The following is a 19,017-nucleotide window of genomic DNA, read 5'->3' as shown; positions in this document are numbered from 1 at the left end:
CACACACACACAGTGGGCCTGGTGGTGCACGCCTATAGTCCTAGCTATTTGGGAGGTTCAGGTGGGAGGATCGCTTGAGCCCGGGAATTGAAAGTTATAGTGAGCTATGATGGCACCACTGCAGTCCCGCCTGGGTGACAGAGTAAGACCCTGTCTCTATTTTTGGGGGCAGGGGGTAAAAGACTTGAATAGATATTTTTCTGAAGAAGATATATAAATGGCCAACAAGCATTTAAAGAGATTCAACATCGCAAATCATCAGGGACATGCAAACCAAAATTACAATGAGATATCACCTCACATCTGTTAGGATGGCCACTATAAAAAACAAAACAGAAAATAACAAGTGTTGGCAAGGATGCAGAGAAATCAGAACCCTTATGCAACACTGGCAGGAATGTACAGCCATTATGGTAAACAGTATGGAGATTCCTCAAAAAATCAAAAATAGAATTATATGATCCAAGAGTCCCACCTCTGGGCATATATCCATAAGAATGGAAAACTATCTCAAAACTATTCGCACATATGTTCATCGACACATTATTCATAATAGCCAAGAGGTGGAGGCATCTGTCCACCAACCAATGAATGGATAAAGAAAATGTGGCATATACATACAATGGAATACCATTCAGTCTTAAAAAGGAAATCCCATCATATACTATGCCACAGCAAAAACTGAAAACATTATGCTAATTCACAAAAAGACAAATACTGTATGTTCCCCCTTACATGAGGTACCTGGAGTAGTCAAACTCAGAAACAGAGAATAGAATGGTTGCCAGGGGCTGGGGTGATGAAGAAAAGGGGAATTGCTGTGCATTACCTATTGGGTTTCAGTTTTGCAAGATGAAAAGAACTGTGTAGATTGGTGATACAAAAATGTGAGTGTACTTACTACTGAACTTAAAAATGGTTAAAAAGGTAAATTTTATTTTTACCACAGCAAAAAAAGTGTTCCTGGATTTCCTCAAATCTCCTCTCTCTATATATATATCGTTATTAAATAACTATATATTTAAATATATATTTAGTAACGATATATATTTATTAAAGTTCTAGCTGGGCGTGGTGGCTCAAGCCTGTAATCCCAGCACTTTCGGAGACTGAGGCGGGTGATACCTGAGGTCGGGAGTTCGAGAGCAGCCTGGCCAACATGATGAAACCCCATCTCTACTAAAAATACAAAAAATTAGCCGGGCATGGGGGTGGGCGCCTGTAATCCCAGCTGCTTGGGAGGCTGAAGCAGAATTGCTTGAACCCGGGAAGGGGAGGTTGCGGTGGGCCAAGATCGCCCCATTGCACTTCAGCCTGGGCGACAATAGCTCTGCCTCAAAAAAAAAAAAAAAAGACAAAAAAAGACAAAGTTCTACACACAAATACGGCTTAATTTGGCAGTGGTGGTGGCAGGGTGGCTGTCCCCAGTGAGCAGGTGCCCTGCCTGAGAGAAGGGCTTCTCTTCCCCCACCCATGCACACTGACCTCTCTCCTGGAACAGATGCTGGTAGCCACAGGCCAAACAAGGACAGACGGACCTAATCCCCCTTTTTTAATAAGAAAATACAAGATTTACTAAAAAAGTATACAGTATCCTAATAAGCACTCATGTTCCCCGCCGCTCACCTCTGCCTCTTCCGTAGAATAGAAACAAAACACTGCCAGTGAAGTTAAAGTCCCCTTTGTCCCCCATCCCCAGTCCCAGGCTCCCTCTCCGCTTTGTTTTTCCGGCCAATCTTCACGTTAGTTTCTGCGCTCTGCCTATGCTGACAATCAGTCCTTGGAATCCGGATGGTTCATAGTGACCTACTGTTCCGCGGTCGGACAGACTATGATTCCGCCATTCGGGTCGCCATGACATCCCTGGGGGCCCCTCCTGGCATGCCCACCTCGGCTCCTCCGGGGCAAGGTCACCCAGGCTGCACAGATGCTCAGAGTCCTGTCTGCCAGGGGCTGCGGCAGGGGGAGCGAGCTGAACCCGGGGAGGGTCGTGCTTCCTGCGGGGCCAGCGAGGGTAGTCGCCTCCCGGCGCCCCGGAGCCTGACCCCACGCCCCGGACTCCCCGCGTCTTCCTCGGAGCGCCGGCCGCGCCGCCCTTCTTCTTGCGCGCTGGTCCCCACCGACCGGCCTGAGCCGCCCACGGATCCTGTCCGGCCTGACGGAAATGACCCGGTCAGGGTCACACACTGCCTGGCCCGCTCCGCGGCCGCCGTCTCCGCTTCCGCTTCCGCCTCAGCCCCGTTTTCTCTCCGACTAGGGCCAGCTCTGTGCCGTCGCTTTCGACCCCGCTGCCTAGCCGCCGCCTGCTCTGAGCGCGGGGTGGGTCCTGGTGCAGCGCTCACGGCGGACGAGGAGGGTTGGAGGAGGGCCGGGCTCTTTCAAGATGCGGGTTCAGGTCCCGCAGACCGCGAGCGCTGGACGCGCCCTCAGCGGGCGGAAGCGGTGTTAGCTGAGCTGGGCCCGGGCTTGCGGGTGGGACCGGTGGGGGCGGGGCCAGAGCAGGGGCGGGGCCGAGGCCGACGCTCCCGGCCGGCACCACCTCCCCTCCACTGAGAGCTTCCACCACTCCCTGGGCTGTCAGGCGCGGTGGCCAAGTGGTAAGGCGTCGGTCTCGTAAACCGAAGATCGCGGGTTCGAACCCCGTCCGTGCCTGAAGCCTGAGGTTGGGGTGTGGCTGTGGGAAGTCGGTTTTCTCCACGTACGCCATCCCTTCTTCTACGTGGCCTTTTTTCCATTTTCCGATTCTGTTCAGACGCCCTCCGGTTCCTCTCCTGCCCAGGGCTCCGCAGTCGACCGGGACCAGGTCCTCTGGGCTTCGAGACTCCGGGGTCCACCTTGCAGATGAGCTCGGCCCCCGCCACGAAGCGCCTAGCCGCAGCTCCCCGTGTTTCCTTTCCTCCAGGCGCACTTCGCAGAGCGGGAGTCCTCTTCACTGAGACTCGGGTCCCGCCCAATTTGCTCGTTATGGGGAGGCAACTTTCCAGAGAGAGTGCTTGAGTTTCCGGAACAGTGGTTTCTGGATTGTTCCTTGGAAGGTGAATTATGCAGGCCGTGCGCACCACCTACCTTCCTGTCTACAAAGCAAACCATATTGTTCAACTGATGGGCGCTTCTTTCCCAGCCCTGGTGAACGGACCCTTTGAATCTTCCCCGAAGCCAGTTATGACACTCCCCACATCATCTCGAGGATAAACAGTCCGATTTAATGTATTAATAACATGACATTGAGCGCCTCCTCCCATTCCTGGACCCTGTTTTTGACACACTCCTCTGTCTGTCCTCTTCAATTTTAACACTCAGTATTGAACTTACTACTCCAGATAGAGCCTCATAAATGGAACTTCACCTCCGTCATTCTATACCCCATATTTCTGTTAATGTAGCCCTCAAAAACCACATTACTTTCCCTGAGGCCTGTTGCACAGTTGACCATGAGGAGCTTTAGGTAGACTGAATGCCAGCAGAGTCTCAGGTTATCCCAGACAAGGTGTAGGGCCCAGGCAGCAAAGAAATGTTGACCTTTTCTCTAAGACCCCAAGAAATGAGAGATGTTCCTGGCTTTTGAAGGTAATGCTGAGCTAGGGTGTCAGTGTCATCATGAAAGTGTTAAGAAATACAAATCGAGGCCTTTTCTGGAAAGTGCCTTAGCCTAGACAGAGTCCAGATATTCAGGGATAAGGGTAGGAAGGTGAAAAGTCCTGCTCTACTGCATATTGCCTTGAATCCTGTCCCTTCAAATTCATGATGAGAAGGAGCTTCAAGACTGAACACTGGGTTTTCTGAAGGAGCTAGAGCAGAGAATTCCACACCAGTGGAGGGCAGGGGGACGAGCCAAGCCAAAGTCAATATAGAAGTGCAAGGGGCTGAGCGCGGTGGCTCACGCTTGTAATCCCAGCACTTTGGGAGGCCAAGGCAGATGGATCTCTTGAGGTCAGGTGTTTGAGACCAGCCTGGGCAACACAGCAAAACTCCATCTCTACAAAAAATTAAAAAATTGCCAGGCACAGTGGCTCATGCCTGTAATCCCCGCACTTTGGGAGGCCGAGGCAGGCAGATCATTTGAGGTCAGGAGTTCGAGACCAGCCTGCCCAACATGGTGAAACCCTGACTCTATTTAAAATACCAAAAAAATTAGTCATGGTGGCACATGCCTGTAGTCCCAGCTACTGGGGAGGCTGAGGTGGGAGAATTGCTTGAGCCCAGAGGGTAGAGGTTGTAGTAAGCTGAGATGGTGCCACTACACTCCAGCATGGGAGGCAGAGTGGAAAACCGTCTCAAAAAAAAAAAAAAAAAAAAAGTGCAAGGTACAGAAGTCAATGCAAAGATGTTTGGGGAAACATGGGCATTCAAAGATGAAGGACTGGAAGCAGGTCAAGGTTGGTGAGAGGAGCTAGAAGTGAAGACAAGTCAGATAGAAGCACCAGGGTGGGCCTGGGGAACAGAAATCTTATAATTACCTTGAAGGCCAGCAGGTATCTACATGCACCCCCGTGGAGCCAGAGGTAGGTCATTGGCTTTAAGAATGAGGACAGAAGTGAAGGCAGGGGCAGAATGGGGCACATATGTTGAGTTTGCTGCATGACCTCCATTAAATCACTTATACTCCCTGGACTTCAACTTCCTTCATTGTAAAATTCTACAGTTGAAAGAGCTGTGTCCTAAATGCCTTGTGTCCTAAAATTCTAGGTTTCTACCTCAGAGCCTGGATCTTGCAGAAGCAAGGGGATCACAGGCCACCCACCATCATAGTAGCCCCTTCTGCAATGGGACTTGACCCTTGCGACCTCATGATGAGATCTGTGTGACCAGGGTTCCTCCATCCAGAGAGTTAGAAGTAGTCCTCCCTAATGGGAAGGGCTGAAGCTGCAAAGGCTCTGCCCCTGCTGGTTGCCCCTGGTAGAGTCCTCCCTTTTGCTCCTCCCCCGTGTCCAGGGCAAAACACAGGGCCTCGGGTACTGCATTTTGAGAGCCATGCAGGCAGACACAGTCATTTGTGGGCAGCTAAAACCCCCAGATGTTTTTTAAAACATCGACCAGAATTTGGCAATTCTATATATTATGCCTCATGCCATGAGTTTTAGCTCAATATTCCAGCCTGGAGAAATATGTTTTTAAATTTACTGTACGATAAAACACAGATTTGAAAACCACGCAAATCAAGTGAATGCCTTAATGAATTATAAGGGGAACACCGTCCGAGTCAGAGAATTTTGCCAGATACAGAAACCTTTATGTGCCCCTCCCAATCACAACCCCCCCTGGGGCTGGAAGTATCCTTACTGTCTAATCACTTCCTTGCATTTTAGTTTATCACCGAATTCATCGTTATATACTGTGGTTTAACCTTGCTCATTAAAAAAAAAAATGGATAGAAGCTTTTTTTCTATCAGTAGGTGTCTCTCCCTTCCCTTTCATTTCCTTGCAGTGTGTCTGAGGACCCCGGGCCACTGGACCTGGAAAGTTTCCCACAGTCTAGATTTTGCTTACTGCAAACTCTCGGTGCAATCCAATAAGCTCCTCTGTCCTCAGTACTTCCTGCAAATAAGCAGTTAGATCCAGACACTGGATCAGAGTCAGATTGGATGCCTGTGAGAAGACTCTGGTATTACCTCCTCTGAGAAGCCTCTGATTCCCCCAGGTAAGGAGTCACTCAGTGTCTTGTCTGGGACCCCTCTGTATGTCTCACAGCATAGTGGGAAGCCCCTTAGTTGCTGGATGGTGTCTCAGTCATGTCTGTGTCTCCAGCAGCTGGAACAGAGATAGAGCCCTGGCACAAGGAAGGTCCCGACCTGAAGGGTTAGGGAAGACTTCCCTGAGGAGGTGACATTGTGGCTGGACTCTGCGGGATGAACAGGAACTCACCAAAGCATGACTAGATCTTGGGGATCTCTACCCTCATTCAGTCATCTTTGACACTCAGATATTGTGATCTAGGTTGCATGCAAGCTGGCAGGAGTTCTTTTCTTTCCCCTGTGACCCCTCTAACCTGCAGGTAAAATTGAGTTTTGAATTAAGAAACAAATTCTCATTCTCTGTAGATAGTTTTGTTAGCAAACCCTAAGGGTCTAACCCCATCCTTGGGGACAAAAGTTACCAATTTGGAATCATAGGCTGGTAGGAGTGAAACCAGGCAACCCTCTCATTTCACAGCGCAGAAGCAGGCAAAGAGAAGGGAAGTGATTAGTTGTAGGTCACCCAGAAAGCTCTACCTTTCTGCTCATCTACAGCATGAGCTCAAATCTTCTTGGAAGAGTCATCTTCATTATTAACTTGACATGCACCCAGGAAATGTTCTCTTTGCCAGCCTGTCGGCCAAACTGGCACCTCACTTATCAAACACTCATGCCTGATCAATAGGAACAGCAGCTAGTCATCAAAATCACTATACTTGATGACAGTATTAAGGCTTTAGGGGCAAGGGTGGGATACAGATATATGCTATCAAAGGTTGGATACCCCAGGAGGCAGACCCCTATATAGAGTTTAATGTGCAGAATGCTTATTCCACCTGGGGAAGTATGGGAAGCAGGTGTAAAATGAGGGAGATCCCCCCTCCCCCACCACTCACTGGACGTGGGCTGTCCAGAGACCTTAGACTAGGCGGCTCTGAAGGCAGAAGGCAGTCTGTTGACAGTACTCAAGCAGCTGGGACACGCCCTTCCTTGAAGGGGTAACATGGCACAGTGACCATCACACACAGAGAGAGGGAACCTAAAGAAAAGAATCAATTCAGTCACAGCAGGTGAGGGCAAAGATAAAGCTCAAAGGCCAAAGGCTTAACTTCTGCACCAAGGGCTCTAACATTTTCCAGACAGGTGCCTTGGCCACTGAAAGCATTTCAGAAAACCCTGAGTAAGAAGGCTGAGACCCGGGGACAGTAGGAATCATTGTGTGACCTCACTTCCCGGGAGCCATCCTCAGCATCACATGCAGAGGGCCAGCCCCGGTAGGGAGCCTCAGACACCTGCCTCCTCCCCATCATCCAGGAGAACTGAGTTCAGCTGAAAGCACAGCCATGGCATTGCTGAAATATGACAACACTGGAGAGAACTGATTCCTTCCTGGGGAATTCACCCCTCTGCTGCTGCTGGAGGGCAAGTGTCCTATCCTCTCTTCCCCTGGTAGATAAAGAGGCTCTTCATTTGTTGGCTGAATGAACGAAGGTCAGCAAAAGAAAACTCAACTTCTCTTCCTCCAGTAATGGAATAGTCAAGCTGGGAGAAATCACAGAGAAAAATATCACATCCCAATTTTGCCGATGAGGAAACTGAACTTCAGAGGCAGGAAATAACACTGAAGGTTGCACAGGAGGTGAGGAATTGAAACAGGCCCCAAGCACTGACAAAGGGGTTTTTCTGCAGTAAAGATTTCACTTCCTGCTTGCCTTTCCCCTGGGTTTTGGGGCTCCCCTTCAGTCCAGACCATTTGAGCTGAGAGAAACAAAACCCAGGTACATTGTCATCTGAGCAGAATATGCTGAGAAAATAAGCCTCACCAATTCCATAGTCACCTACAAAGTACTTCAGTTTATCACCAGCCCTTTTCTCCCTCCGGTCTCCAGGATGCCTGTGTCTTCTGTCAGAACTCTCTGGGCCGGATGCAGTAGCTCATACCTGTAATCCTAGCATTGAGTGAGGCCAAAGCAGGCGGATCACCTGAGGTCATGAGTTCAAGACCAGCCTGGTCAACATGATGAAACCCCATGTCTACTAAAAATACAAAAATTAGCCGGCCATGGTGGCAGATGCCTCTAATCCCAGCTACTAGGGAGCCTAAGGTGGGAGAATTTCTTGAACCTGGGCAGTAGAGGTTGCAGTGAGCCGAGATCATGCCACTGCACTCCAGCCTGGGTGACACAGTGAGACTCTGTCTCAAAACAAATAAATAAATAAAAATAACTGAGAGCTGTCACGACCATCATCATCATCACAGTATGTTCTCAAAAGCGGTAGTTCTCAAACAGCAGGAGGTAACCCTGTTAAGTGAAACCAATTTAACAGCTTGTAAGCAGTATTATTTTTCCCTGTTGTTCTAGTGACTTCTGTTCTTTGCCGTAACAGTATTTTACAAACGAAACGGCAACACAGAATATATATTTGAGCGCATAAGCATTGTTTCATAAAACATTTGTTTTACATATGTACGTAGATACATACACATATATGCATACATATACACACACACAGGCACACACATACACAGATATTTCCTGTCATGGGGCATGACTGAGTTTGAAAGCTATTGATCTAAGGCAACATTTCTCTCTAAAGATGACTGAGTGTTTTTCTTTCTTTCCTTTTTTTTTTTTTTTGAGATGGAGTTTCCCTCTTGTTACCCAGGCTGGAGTGCAATGGCCTGATCTCGGCTCACTGTGACCTCCACCTCCAGGGTTCAAGTGATTCTCCTTTAGCCTCCCAAGTAGCTGAGATTACAGGCATGCGGCACCACACCCAGCTAATTTTGTATTTTTAGTAGAGATGGGGTTTCTCCATGTTGGTCAGGCTGGTCTCAAACTCCCGACCTCGGGTGATCCACCCATCTCAGCCTCCCAAAGTGCTGGGATTACAGGCATGAGCCACTGTGCCCCGCTTCTTCTTCTTCTTCTTCTTCTTCTTTTTTTTTTTTTTTTTTGAGACAGGGTCTACTTTGTTGCCCAAGCTAGGGTACAGTGGCATAATCACAGCTCACTGCAGCCTCAGCCTTCTGGGCTCAAATGATCCTCCCACCTCAGCCTCCCAAGTAGCTGGGACTACAGCTGGCGCCACCATGCCTGGCTAGTTTTTCTGTTTTTTAATTTTGTTTTTGTAGAGACAGGGTTTTGTTAGGTTGCCCAGACTGGTCTTGAACTCCTGAGCTCAAGCGATCTGTCTGCCTCAGCCTCCCAAAGTGCTTGTGGCTTAAAAGCCTGAGCCACCGCATCTGGTCTATTTTTCTAAATTTAGTCATTTGCATACCACTGCCACTATTGTTGCCATATCAGAATACCACCTAAACCATTATTTACTAAATTCTTGTCTTTGAGTTGGCTCACTTTAACCATTTTAGCCTCATTGTAACAGCAATATTTATAAAATTTACATTTAATACCACATATTACATTTTTTCCCATCTAAAACCATCTCTTATATGAGCACCACCTTTTGGGAAATGCTGGTGGCAAGGAGTGCCACGTGCAAAAGCCCTTTCCGGAAGTCAAGCTGGGAGCCAGAAAAGCTGTGCAATGTTGGTTAACCCCCTCCGCCACCCCACGCCCGAGGTCCCTCTCTGCCCCTGGAGGCAGGCCCAGTCCTGCTGCTGGGTGTCCCAAGTTCTTGTGGTTGACCTTCCCGCAGTGGCCACCTCAAAAAGAAAAGGGCAGGCCTGTCTGCCTGTGGACTGGATCTTTCTTGGGATGTTCCCGCCAGTGGAGAAGGCCAGGCCCTTGTATCTGCCTTTCTGTAGTGAGCTGCTTCCTGCTGCTGCCCCAAGATCGAAGAATTTCCTTTCTTGTCCAGCTTTGATTCCATTGATGGGATTAGGTGCCCCCCATGGCCGTGTCCTTTGATGTGGTCAGGGGGTAGCATGGAGATTTCAGACCCAGGGAGCAAATCTTAATCTTCGAGCTTCTCTGGGATCAGCACCGGGGTAAACCCATTACAACCCTGCTCTTTCATCCCCCCAGGACACCGGCTCCTCCTGGCTCCTGGGTCTCAGAGATCCTAAGGGTTTGTCAGATTTGGAGCAAGCAATAAAAGGGGAAGAGAAAGCAGAGCACTAACTCCAGACCCCCTCCAGCCCCGACTGCAACTCCAGCAACGTCAGAGTATCTTCTTTCTTCCCTTCTAATCCTGGCTCCCACAAAACAGGGATTACCAAGGCCTGGGCCAGCGCTGTCCATGCCCCCGCACTGTGGGTGTCTCTGCCAGCGCTTGGCCGCGATCCCTCCCCCAGCTGTGCTCTCCTGGGAGCACCAGCTCCTGGATATGTCCCATCCAGGGACCCCGATGTGGGGACAGGAGGACCAGCAATTTGAGGAGCAGATACACCACTCAACTCTTACCACAGTGAGGATTTTTTGTTTTAGACAGGGTCTTGCTCTGTCATGCAGCTGGAGTGCAGTGGTGCGATCATGACTCACTATATCCTCCACCTCCTGGGTTTCAGCGATCCTCCCACCTCAGGTGTATGCTACCACACCCAGCTAATTTTTTTTTTTTTTTCTTTTTTTTTTACTTTTTGTGGAGACAGAGTCTTGCTATGTTCCCAAGCTAGTCTCAAATTCCTGAGCTCAATCAATCCTCCTGCCTTGGCCACCCCAAAGCCCTGGGATTACAGGTGTGCGGCACCGTGCCCAGCCTCACAGTGAGGTTTGAAGACATGATCTGGGTTTGGTAAGGCCAGGAAAGAGAAGGCAGGAACATAGCTAATATCTATATCGGGACACAGACAGATATGTCATGTGATTTTCTTTGAGTGGCTCCAAGTCTCCAGCTGAAGAGAGGTGGGGAAACTGAACTTCAGTGGTTATTTGGGCTGAAATCCTGGCCATCTTGAGGCTGGGGATCTTGGTAGAGGCCTATGGATGGTCCAGGACCCAGAAGACACGTGCAGTTAATCCTGGCGTCTCCGGAGAGTGGGGCCGCAGGTCTCCACCAATGAGATTCCACTAACCTCCCACCCCTCGCTAATCTTGGGACAGCTGTCCTTCAGCCTCGAAGTTTTTCCGTTCCACTCCTCTTCCACAGTCCCCCTGAACGAACTCAGGTTTTCAAGCAGCACAGCCAGGAAGAGAGGTTGTCTGCAGGCCGCTGGAACCAGGAGTTGAAAGCACGAAATTAACATGTCAAGAAAGCATGCTGCCGGGTACTATGTTTGGCGCTTTAATTTATAATCTCTGCGGTGTGCCACCGAAGCCCTGACAGAAGTGCCCGTTGGCTCCAGGTTCCAGATGGGGAGGTTGAGGCCGGCGGAGGCGCGCTCCACCGGGCGGGGGCGCAGCCCAGGAGCGGAGCGGCCGGCAGGGGGCTCTCCGCGCCGGTCTCCGCAGGAGGAAGCGCTGGCAGCTGCTCGGACCGGTCAAAGGAGGAAAAGGGAAAATTACTGGGCTCGGGGGCGGGAAGGGCTGCGTGACTGGGAGGAAGGCACTCGAGACTGTCGAGTCGGGCCGCCAGCGTCGGGACCCCATCCCCGGGGCGGCACGGGCCACCCGGGACCGGGGATCCCGGACCGCCCCCCACTGCCACCCGGATCTTTCCCGCCGGTGCCGCAGGCTGGAGCGGGCGTCGCGGCCGGGGGCGGTGCCGCCTAGGGGCGGGCGGAGGGCGGGCCGGGGCGGGGCGCCGTCCGCTTGGCTCCGGGAGGCGGGGCGGGCGGGCGCTGGTCGCGTCCGCCCGCCGGGAGCCGCGGGGCGCGCAGCCTTTCTGATGTGTCACCAGCACGTGGAGCCAGGTCGGGCCGCGCGAGCGAGCGGACCCCCCAACTTTCGAGGGGTCTCGCCGCCCCGCTCCTCTGCCGGCTTCGCCGGGCTCGCTCTTCTTGGGGAGGGGGCGGCGGCGGCCCCCAGGTCCCGGGCAGGTCTAGCGAGGCCACGGCTCCCGGCCAGGAGCGCGCGGGCCTCCCGGAACGTCGGGGCGCGGGCCCCGGCTCGCGGCTACACCCCCAGTGCCCTGGCGGCAGCGCGGGCTCGGCCGTGCGGGAGGGCGCGGCCTGCGGCGAGAGGTCGGCCCTGGCCCTGGCCCTGGCCCTGGCCCCGGCCCCGGCCCCGGCCCCCGGCCCCCGGCCCCCGCCCCCGCCCCGCGCCCAGCGCCCCGCGCCCGGAGCCCCGCGCCCGCCGAGCTGAGCGCAGGTAACCGAGGCAGAGCGGAGATGGGCCTCGCGGGCGCGGCGTGAGACCCTGGCGAAGTTTCTCGGCGCGGAACTCTTGCGCCCCACTCGCGGGTGGGGCTGCGGCGGGGAGGCTTTGGTCCCCGCATCTCCCCCTCCCCCAGCGCTGACCCTCGGCCTGCGCGAGGCGGCCTGGGGGTGGCCTGGAGGCCGCCGCGCGCGCTGAGCGTCGTGTAACCCTTCGAGGGCTGGGTTCGGAGCCCGCGGCCGGAGGTCGGGCGAGGGGTGGACTTCCCTGGGGGAATGCTGCCTGAGGGACACCCGGAGCTTCCGCCGAGCGGAGCGCGGTGCACGGAGCCGGCGGCCGGACCCAGCCCCAGGAAGCCCGTCGGGGACGCGCCGCAGCCCGAACTCCGAGAGGGACGGGAGCTGAGGGCTGGGTCTTTGCGGGCGAGATGAGGGTGTCGGATCAACTGGCCTACAAAGTCCCAGTCCTCGGCCCCCGGGACCAGCGTCTTCTCCACGGTCCTCGCCCCAGGCCGGCTTCCTCCCAGGCCCGCGTGCGCTCCGGCCGGGCCGCCGCCGCCTCAGGTTCACGCTGGAAAAGGAGTAGCGAGGTGCGCTCGACACCGGCTGCGTGCGGGAGAATTAGCGACGCGCTCAGAAGTGTGAGGGGGTCACTGCTTGCGGTCCGTACCCTCTGGGCAGACGTGGGCTCCACCCCGGCGACCTGAGTTGAGGGGACAGACGGGACCGGGATAACCCATGGGCCAAGCCCAGCCACTTACAGTGGCCTGCCCTGCTGCGCTTTCTAGTGCGGCAGCCTTGAGCTTGGGGATGGGGAGGACCGGGCTGACTTCTAGAGTTGCCCCTGGGGAGGTGGGAAGCGGAGGTTTGGAGCAGGAAGCCTCTGTCCCTCTCCCAAACACCGTTTATTTAAAGATGGATCTTTGTGTCTGTGTTCCCAGTGGCCAGTCTTTTGTTCCCTGAAAAAATGCAACATACTGTGGACTCACTCCAGCCCTCTTCGAGTTTCATGCTGGAATTCTTTAAACACTCCGCTAAAGGCTCTATCTATTCCTCTAATATGTTTGCTTCTACTCCACGAAAAGAAAAACCCACCAACTCCTGAAACCTCGGGTTTGCCCGCTGTTGGAACTTTGGTTATTTGTCCTTTTGTTTGTGTTGGTTTTGGCTCTTGGCTGTGGGGGCCATGGAAAAACATTTGGGGACATGCAGTGAGGTGACTTGAACTATGTGAAGAGCTAATTGACAAAATAGGGAACGTCTGGTCCCTGTCTTATTTGGCTTCGGAAAACAGGAGAGGTTTTTAGGAGCTGGGAGAAGGGAGGGTGAGAGGGAAGAACCATCTCGGCCAGGTTGGCCCATCCCTTGTCAGGTCTTGCAAAAACCCATTCAAGAGGCATTTCCCACAGGCTGCCTGCCTCTGCAGGCCACGTGTAGAGTCGTCCTTGCAGGTGTCCTGCCCATGCTGTCCCTATTTTGGTGGCATGTGGGGGTCAACATAGGGGAGCCAGGTGTGTGGCGGGCAGTCAGGTGTGCTTTGGGGTCACTGAGGCGAGTTTGGGCCTGGGAGGCTGGGCAGGGGCATAGCCCGTCCGGCAGTTGGCTTGACTTTTGTTCTGGAGACATAGCCAGTGGAACGTGCAGATGTCAGAATTATGGGAGAAAAGCGTTTCTTTGGCCACGGGGTCGATTTCTGAGCATCTTGATAAATTCTCATTTGGAAGGCAAAATTGTCTAGGAGTGCAACTGGTGGGAGCTTCCACTGGAGACCTCGCCCCTGATTAAGAAAAATGGTCTTTGGAGCGCTGAATCAGCTTGGGAAAACAAATTTCTCCCTTTGAACCAATGCCTCTCCCTGCCCTGGGGATCAGTGTCTAGAAGTAAATGAAGTGGAAATCTCCAGAATATTGCGTGGTCATAAAACATCCCAGAAGTGGGCTGGAGCAGTGAGATGCCGAAAAGCAGGCCCGGCTGGATGCCCTGCACCCACCCTGGCGGGGATGGGCTGGGAGTGGGGCCTGAGGAGCATGGCAGCACCCCTGGCTGTTTCCTCAGGCTGTGCCCCATTCTTTCTGGGTCTGGCCAGGGCTGTAGAGATTTTTAGGAAATGACTTGGTGCTTCATTTCTTTGGGGGAAGTGAGTGATTAGGTTTTTCCTTGTTGGGTTTTTTTCCTTTGCAAAATGTGATTGAATCAGCTATGCAGTGGGCTGGGCTAAGCCTGGCCTCCTGAAACTGATGTATGCTTCAGTGTAGGCCGTTGTATTGAGGAATTGTGTTGCAGTGGAGAGCTTTCTGATTTTGCTGTCTCTCGAATTCATAGTTTGCTGGAGCAGAGGCCTCCTTCCTGTCTCCTACCCCCACCCCCAGTCCATCCTTCAAAGATGGGTACCTCAAGGTTTTAAGGGGAAGTGGCTTGAACATAGATTGATGTACCCTGGAGCCTTGATCAGGAAGCAGCTAAATGCAAGGTACAAAGCTGGTAGGAGGGGGACGTTTTTAGCCAGACACCCAGGGAGACTCATGGACGACTCCTAAAAATCCAGCTGGACTCCAGGTCCTGCCTACTGGGGGGAAGAAACTGGCATTCCCGCAACTCAGGTAAATTGCAGCCTGGTGAATAATTAACCTCACCTTTTTGGCTTGCTTGCTTTTTTTTTTTTTTTTTTTTTAAGAAAAATAAAAATCCCAACCTGTGAAAGATTAAAGATCAGCTTTTATCCAGCAGGTTTGGAATGACAAAGGCAGTACTGGGAGAAGCCAGCCCTCTCATCCGCACCCCTCCCCGTCCTAGCAACCCGGGAAGTCCTGAACCTTAGAAGAAATCTCTCCAGGGTTTTGTTGGTGGCCATCCCTGCCGTGCCTCTGGCGGCTTCCCTGGGTTTCCTTCGGTCCCTCTTTGCCCAAAGCCGAGCTGTCTGAATGGTGAGGGTTCTGTCCTCCGCTTTGTCTAGCAACAGCTTGGCGCGTGACACTGCGCGAGGAGTTAATTCTGCTGCTGGGCCAGTCCCTAGCCCTCTGCGCGGGCTGGTAAATATTTGGCCAGTCTCAGTTCTTTTCACACAAAAGAGCAGCGCTCCTAATCCGTGATAAGTCCCTGAAAGAGAGTTGTCTCAGAAGCGAGGGATCATTCTGGTTTTCGTGAAGGGTTTTTCTCGTGAAGCAGCCCAGCATGAGGGCCATGGAGGTGCACTTTGCGTCCAGATGAGCGCTTGGGTTCCAACTGCGGCTCGCCAGCTGCATGGCTTTGGTCAAGTGACTTCTCCATGCCCCGGGTTCTTCCCAGTGAGATGAGGGTTATGATATCTACCTTGTAAGTGTGTGGTGAAGATTATGAAAAATGTATGTGATGGTGTCTGGCATAAACCAGTAGATCTCCAACTGGTAGTCTTCGTCCCCTGGCTCTCTTTTTTAAATAAAATTTTTCATATTATTATTTTACCTATTTCTTGTTTTTTTCTTTTTCTTTTTTTTTTTTTGAGATTGAGTCTCACTCTGTTGCCCAGGCTGGAGTACAGTGGTGCGATCTCTGCTCACTCCATCTCCACCTCCCGGGGTCAGGCGATTCTCCTGCCTCAGCCTCCTGAGAGTAGCTGGGATTACAGCCGAATGCAACCACACCCGCCTAATTTTTGTATTTTTACTAGGGGCAGGGTTTTGCCGTGTTGGCCAGGCTGGTCTCGAACTCCTGACCTCAAATGATCTGCCCGCCTCGGCCTCCCAAAGTACTGGGATTACAGGTGTGAGCCACTGCGCCCAGCCTATTTATTTTTCTTTTCTTCTTTCTTTCTTTCTTTCTTTTTTTTTTTTTTTTGTGAGAGAGAGTCTCACTTTGTCATCCAGGCTGGAGGGCAATGGTGAAATCTCCGCCTCCTGGGTTCAAGTGATTCTCTTGCCTCAGGGGTATTACCATGCCCAGCTAACTTTTTGATATTTTTAGTAGGGACAAGGTTTCACCGTGTTGCCAGGCTGGTCTTGAACTCTTAGCCTCAAGCGATCCCCCACCTTGACCTCCCAAAGGACTGAGATTACAGGCCTGAGATACTATGCCCTGCCTTAAATTATTATTTTAAAATTTTTTAAGAAAAGATGTTTAGATGCCATGATGTAGGTGGCAGTGCCTTAACTGTATGCATGTTGTCAGGCCCAAGGGCCTCCACCATCTGTGTCAAAGGGAGCGCTAACCTTCTCTCCTTTCTTTTATTTTTATTTTTTTATTTTTTTTTTTTAAGATGGGGTTTCACCATGTTGGTCAGGCTGGTCTTGAACTCCTGACCTCAGGTGATCCACCCGTCTTGGCCTCCAAAGTGCTTGGATTACAAGTGTGAGCCACCACGCCTGGCCCCTTCTCTCCTTTTATACAACCTGTCTCTCTTATTTTGAATCTGAGTGTATATACATGTTGGTTGAGACTGGTGCAGAGTGATTGAGGCTCAGGCTTGTGGGTCTGGTAGGTTTGAAGACTAACGCCATTGCTTGGGAGCATGTGGCCTTGGGCAAGTTACTGCATCCACTGGGAACAGGGGCTTTGTAATCATGAGATGGGGATACTGTCTGGGAGCCCCATCTTCTATCTGAGTCTCAGTCCTCTCAGTTTCTGTGGTCTGAAAGCTACGTGGCAGGGACTGAGCCAGGCAGAGGCTGGGGTGTCCGTTAGTAAGATGGGCATGATCTTTCGCTGCCTGCTCTGATTTTTGCCCCAGCTCTGAGAGCAGATGAAGGGTATAAGTCCTCATTGTATAGTTGAAGTTGAGACTCAGAGGAGAAGAGACCCTCCCAGAATCTCCCAGCTTGCCTCGGTACCATAGGCGTGGGACCCCAGCCTTCCAGGTACAGCCACCCAGGTTGGGAGCCAGCAAGCTGAGGCTGTAGAACAGGGGGTGACTGGGCCTGGGTTCGCTGGCACCGAGTCCTTAAAAGAACCCTGGGTAGCAGATGTGGCCGCCTTGCACATCTGCTCAACAGTGCATCACTCCTAAAGACCCACAGACTCGTCCGGTCTTGACACTGAGCCCGTTTCAGAAAAGGTCCCAGGGAAGGCATTTGAGTTGCCACGGCTGCTTTGGGCTTGCCCCCTCACTCATGCTGTGGTCAAGCTAAACATCCTCTAGTAGGGCCAGTAAAGCTGGGGACAAAATGGAAGGGGGCGGGGAGAAAATAATGAGACATTCCAGAAACAGGCTGCAGAGTAATCATTGTGGGGGGAAAATGTCAGAATTTCTTGGGACTTAGACTTTTTTTTATGACTCAGTGGTGTTTTTATTTAGAATTTCGAACTGGAGGTAGGGATAGACCATAATCTTTTCAGTGCTCAAGAGCCTTCAGCAGGCCTCACTGGCTCTGGGCAGAGGGCAGGGCTTACAGGACCCAGAACAGGTGACTTCTTACCCACTGTGGGTGCTTCCTCCCTCCTCCCTTTGGCACGGTCTGGGGAATTTTGTAATCGCCCCGCAGCCAGACAGACCCCTTGCTTGCATTTGTTGCCCAGGAGAACCAGGCAGGGAGGTGCCATGTGGAAAGCCACTGCCTGATTTTCCTCTGAGCTCCTCACTGTGGTCTGAGAGCCCCCTTCGCTGTCAAGTGGGTGACTGGACCGAATACACCAGACACCCCTTGGCATTCTTCTGAGATCCTAAGGAGGAAGGCATGGGGTGGAGGCTGGGGCTGTGGTTTGGAGGATGGGAGGGATAGGGGATGGATTTGGAGATTGCAGCTGGGAAATTTGGATCGCCTAGGAAGACTTTGTGGTTCATTCTCGTGAATCTCGCTTCCTTTCACTGGATTTCTGCCGTGGGGGCTGTGGGGTTCAAGAGAAAACACTTACCCTTTCCCTTCTTAGTGACTGAGGCTTAAATTTTGGTCTCCTAAGCAAACATGTAAGAAATAAACCTCTTCTTCCCCCATGTGTCCCACCCCCCTGAAAAGAATTAGATGGCATTGCTGCTTACTAGCTGGTGGCACCTGGCTTTCCAGCAGGCTGGTTGAAAACAGAAAATTCTTCTCTGCTTAAGACAGGGAAAGGGTGTGGACTTTGGGATGAGAAACATGGCTCTCCTGCAGACTAGCTGGGTCGGGCCAGGAGTGCCTTCCCAAGACTCACTTTCCCTGTCTGTGATAATACGTGCCTACTTTGCAGGGCATTATAAGGACTGAACAACAATATGTGTGTGAAACACAGGCATGTGGTCGAGGGTGGTACATGGTAGTTCTTCCTGAGGGACACCATATCCCAGGGCCCATGGGACGCTGAGGTCAAGGAAGGACTGCCTGAGGCTACTGTGCCTGCTTGCTGGCTTAGTATCTGGGGCAAAAACACTGGAAGAAAACCAAATCCTTGCTGGTGGGGTGTGGGGTGAGTTGTGTGGGTTCTGCTTCTTCAGTGAAACACATCCACCACTTGGGAGGGGTGTGGGGTGGAGGTGGGGGCCAGGAGTCACAGCCTTTCCAGAGGTTGGGTTCATTTGACCACCACTGGAGCCTGTCTGAGGGGAGAGGTTAGTGGGAGAGTCAGGGTGAGTTTCTGCTGAATTCCTCTTGTCAAGCTTGCTGTTATCAGTTTAAGAACATGGGAAGGGGGAGGGGGCCATATCTTAAAAAAGAAAGGCTGGGGGATTATAGGCTTATGCCTGTAATCCCAACACATTAGGAGGCTGAGGTGGGAGGATCAGTTGAGGCCAGGAGTTCAGACCAGCCTGGCCAATATAAAAGATAAATCTTTAATTTATTTAATGTATAAAAGATAAATTAGCTGGATGTGGTGGCTTGCACTAATAGTTTTGGCTACTCGGGAGGCAATGGCAAGACAGGATTGCTTGAACCAGGAGTTTGAGGCTGCAGTGAGCTATGATCACACCACTGCACTCCAGCCTGGGCAACAGAGTAAGACCCTGTCTCTGAAAAAATAAAAGGAAAAATTAGCCAGGCATGATGGCATGTGCCTGTAGTCCCAGCTACTCAGGAGGCTAAGGTGGGAGGATCGCTTGAGCCCAGAAGTTCGGGGTTACAATGAGCTGTGATTGAATGGGCCACTGCACTCCAGCCTGGCCAATAGAGTAAAACTCTGTGTCTCTTAAAAAAAAAAAAAAAAGTGTCTTTGCTCTTGGAACTTCGAGGGCGATTAAACAGATACTTGAGTATAAGCAAAATGTTAGTCTTTAGCTTGCCTGGCCAGACCACCGTATATCTGGGA

General features: G+C 52.0%; 2 non-coding genes across 2 annotated transcripts; one reads left to right on the top strand and one right to left on the bottom strand.

The window, feature by feature from the left end:
- Window positions 1-2,580: 2,580 nt before the first annotated feature.
- On the top strand, window positions 2,581-2,652 carry TRNAT-CGU. The gene has a single exon. It is a non-coding gene; the product is annotated as a tRNA-Thr (tRNA).
- Window positions 2,653-15,909: 13,257 nt separating this feature from the next.
- On the bottom strand, window positions 15,910-16,035 carry LOC116553572. The gene has a single exon (XR_004269814.1). It is a non-coding gene; the product is annotated as a U6atac minor spliceosomal RNA (small nuclear RNA).
- Between the last annotated feature and the right edge of the window lie 2,982 nt (window positions 16,036-19,017).

The sequence above is a fragment of the Sapajus apella genome, unplaced genomic scaffold (assembly GCF_009761245.1).
Source record: "Sapajus apella isolate SASKATOON/1434 unplaced genomic scaffold, GSC_monkey_1.0 scaffold12, whole genome shotgun sequence".
NCBI lineage: Eukaryota > Metazoa > Chordata > Mammalia > Primates > Cebidae > Sapajus > Sapajus apella.
The sequence above is the reverse complement of the archived record's forward strand: the minus strand, read 5'-3'. Positions and strand labels throughout refer to the sequence as shown.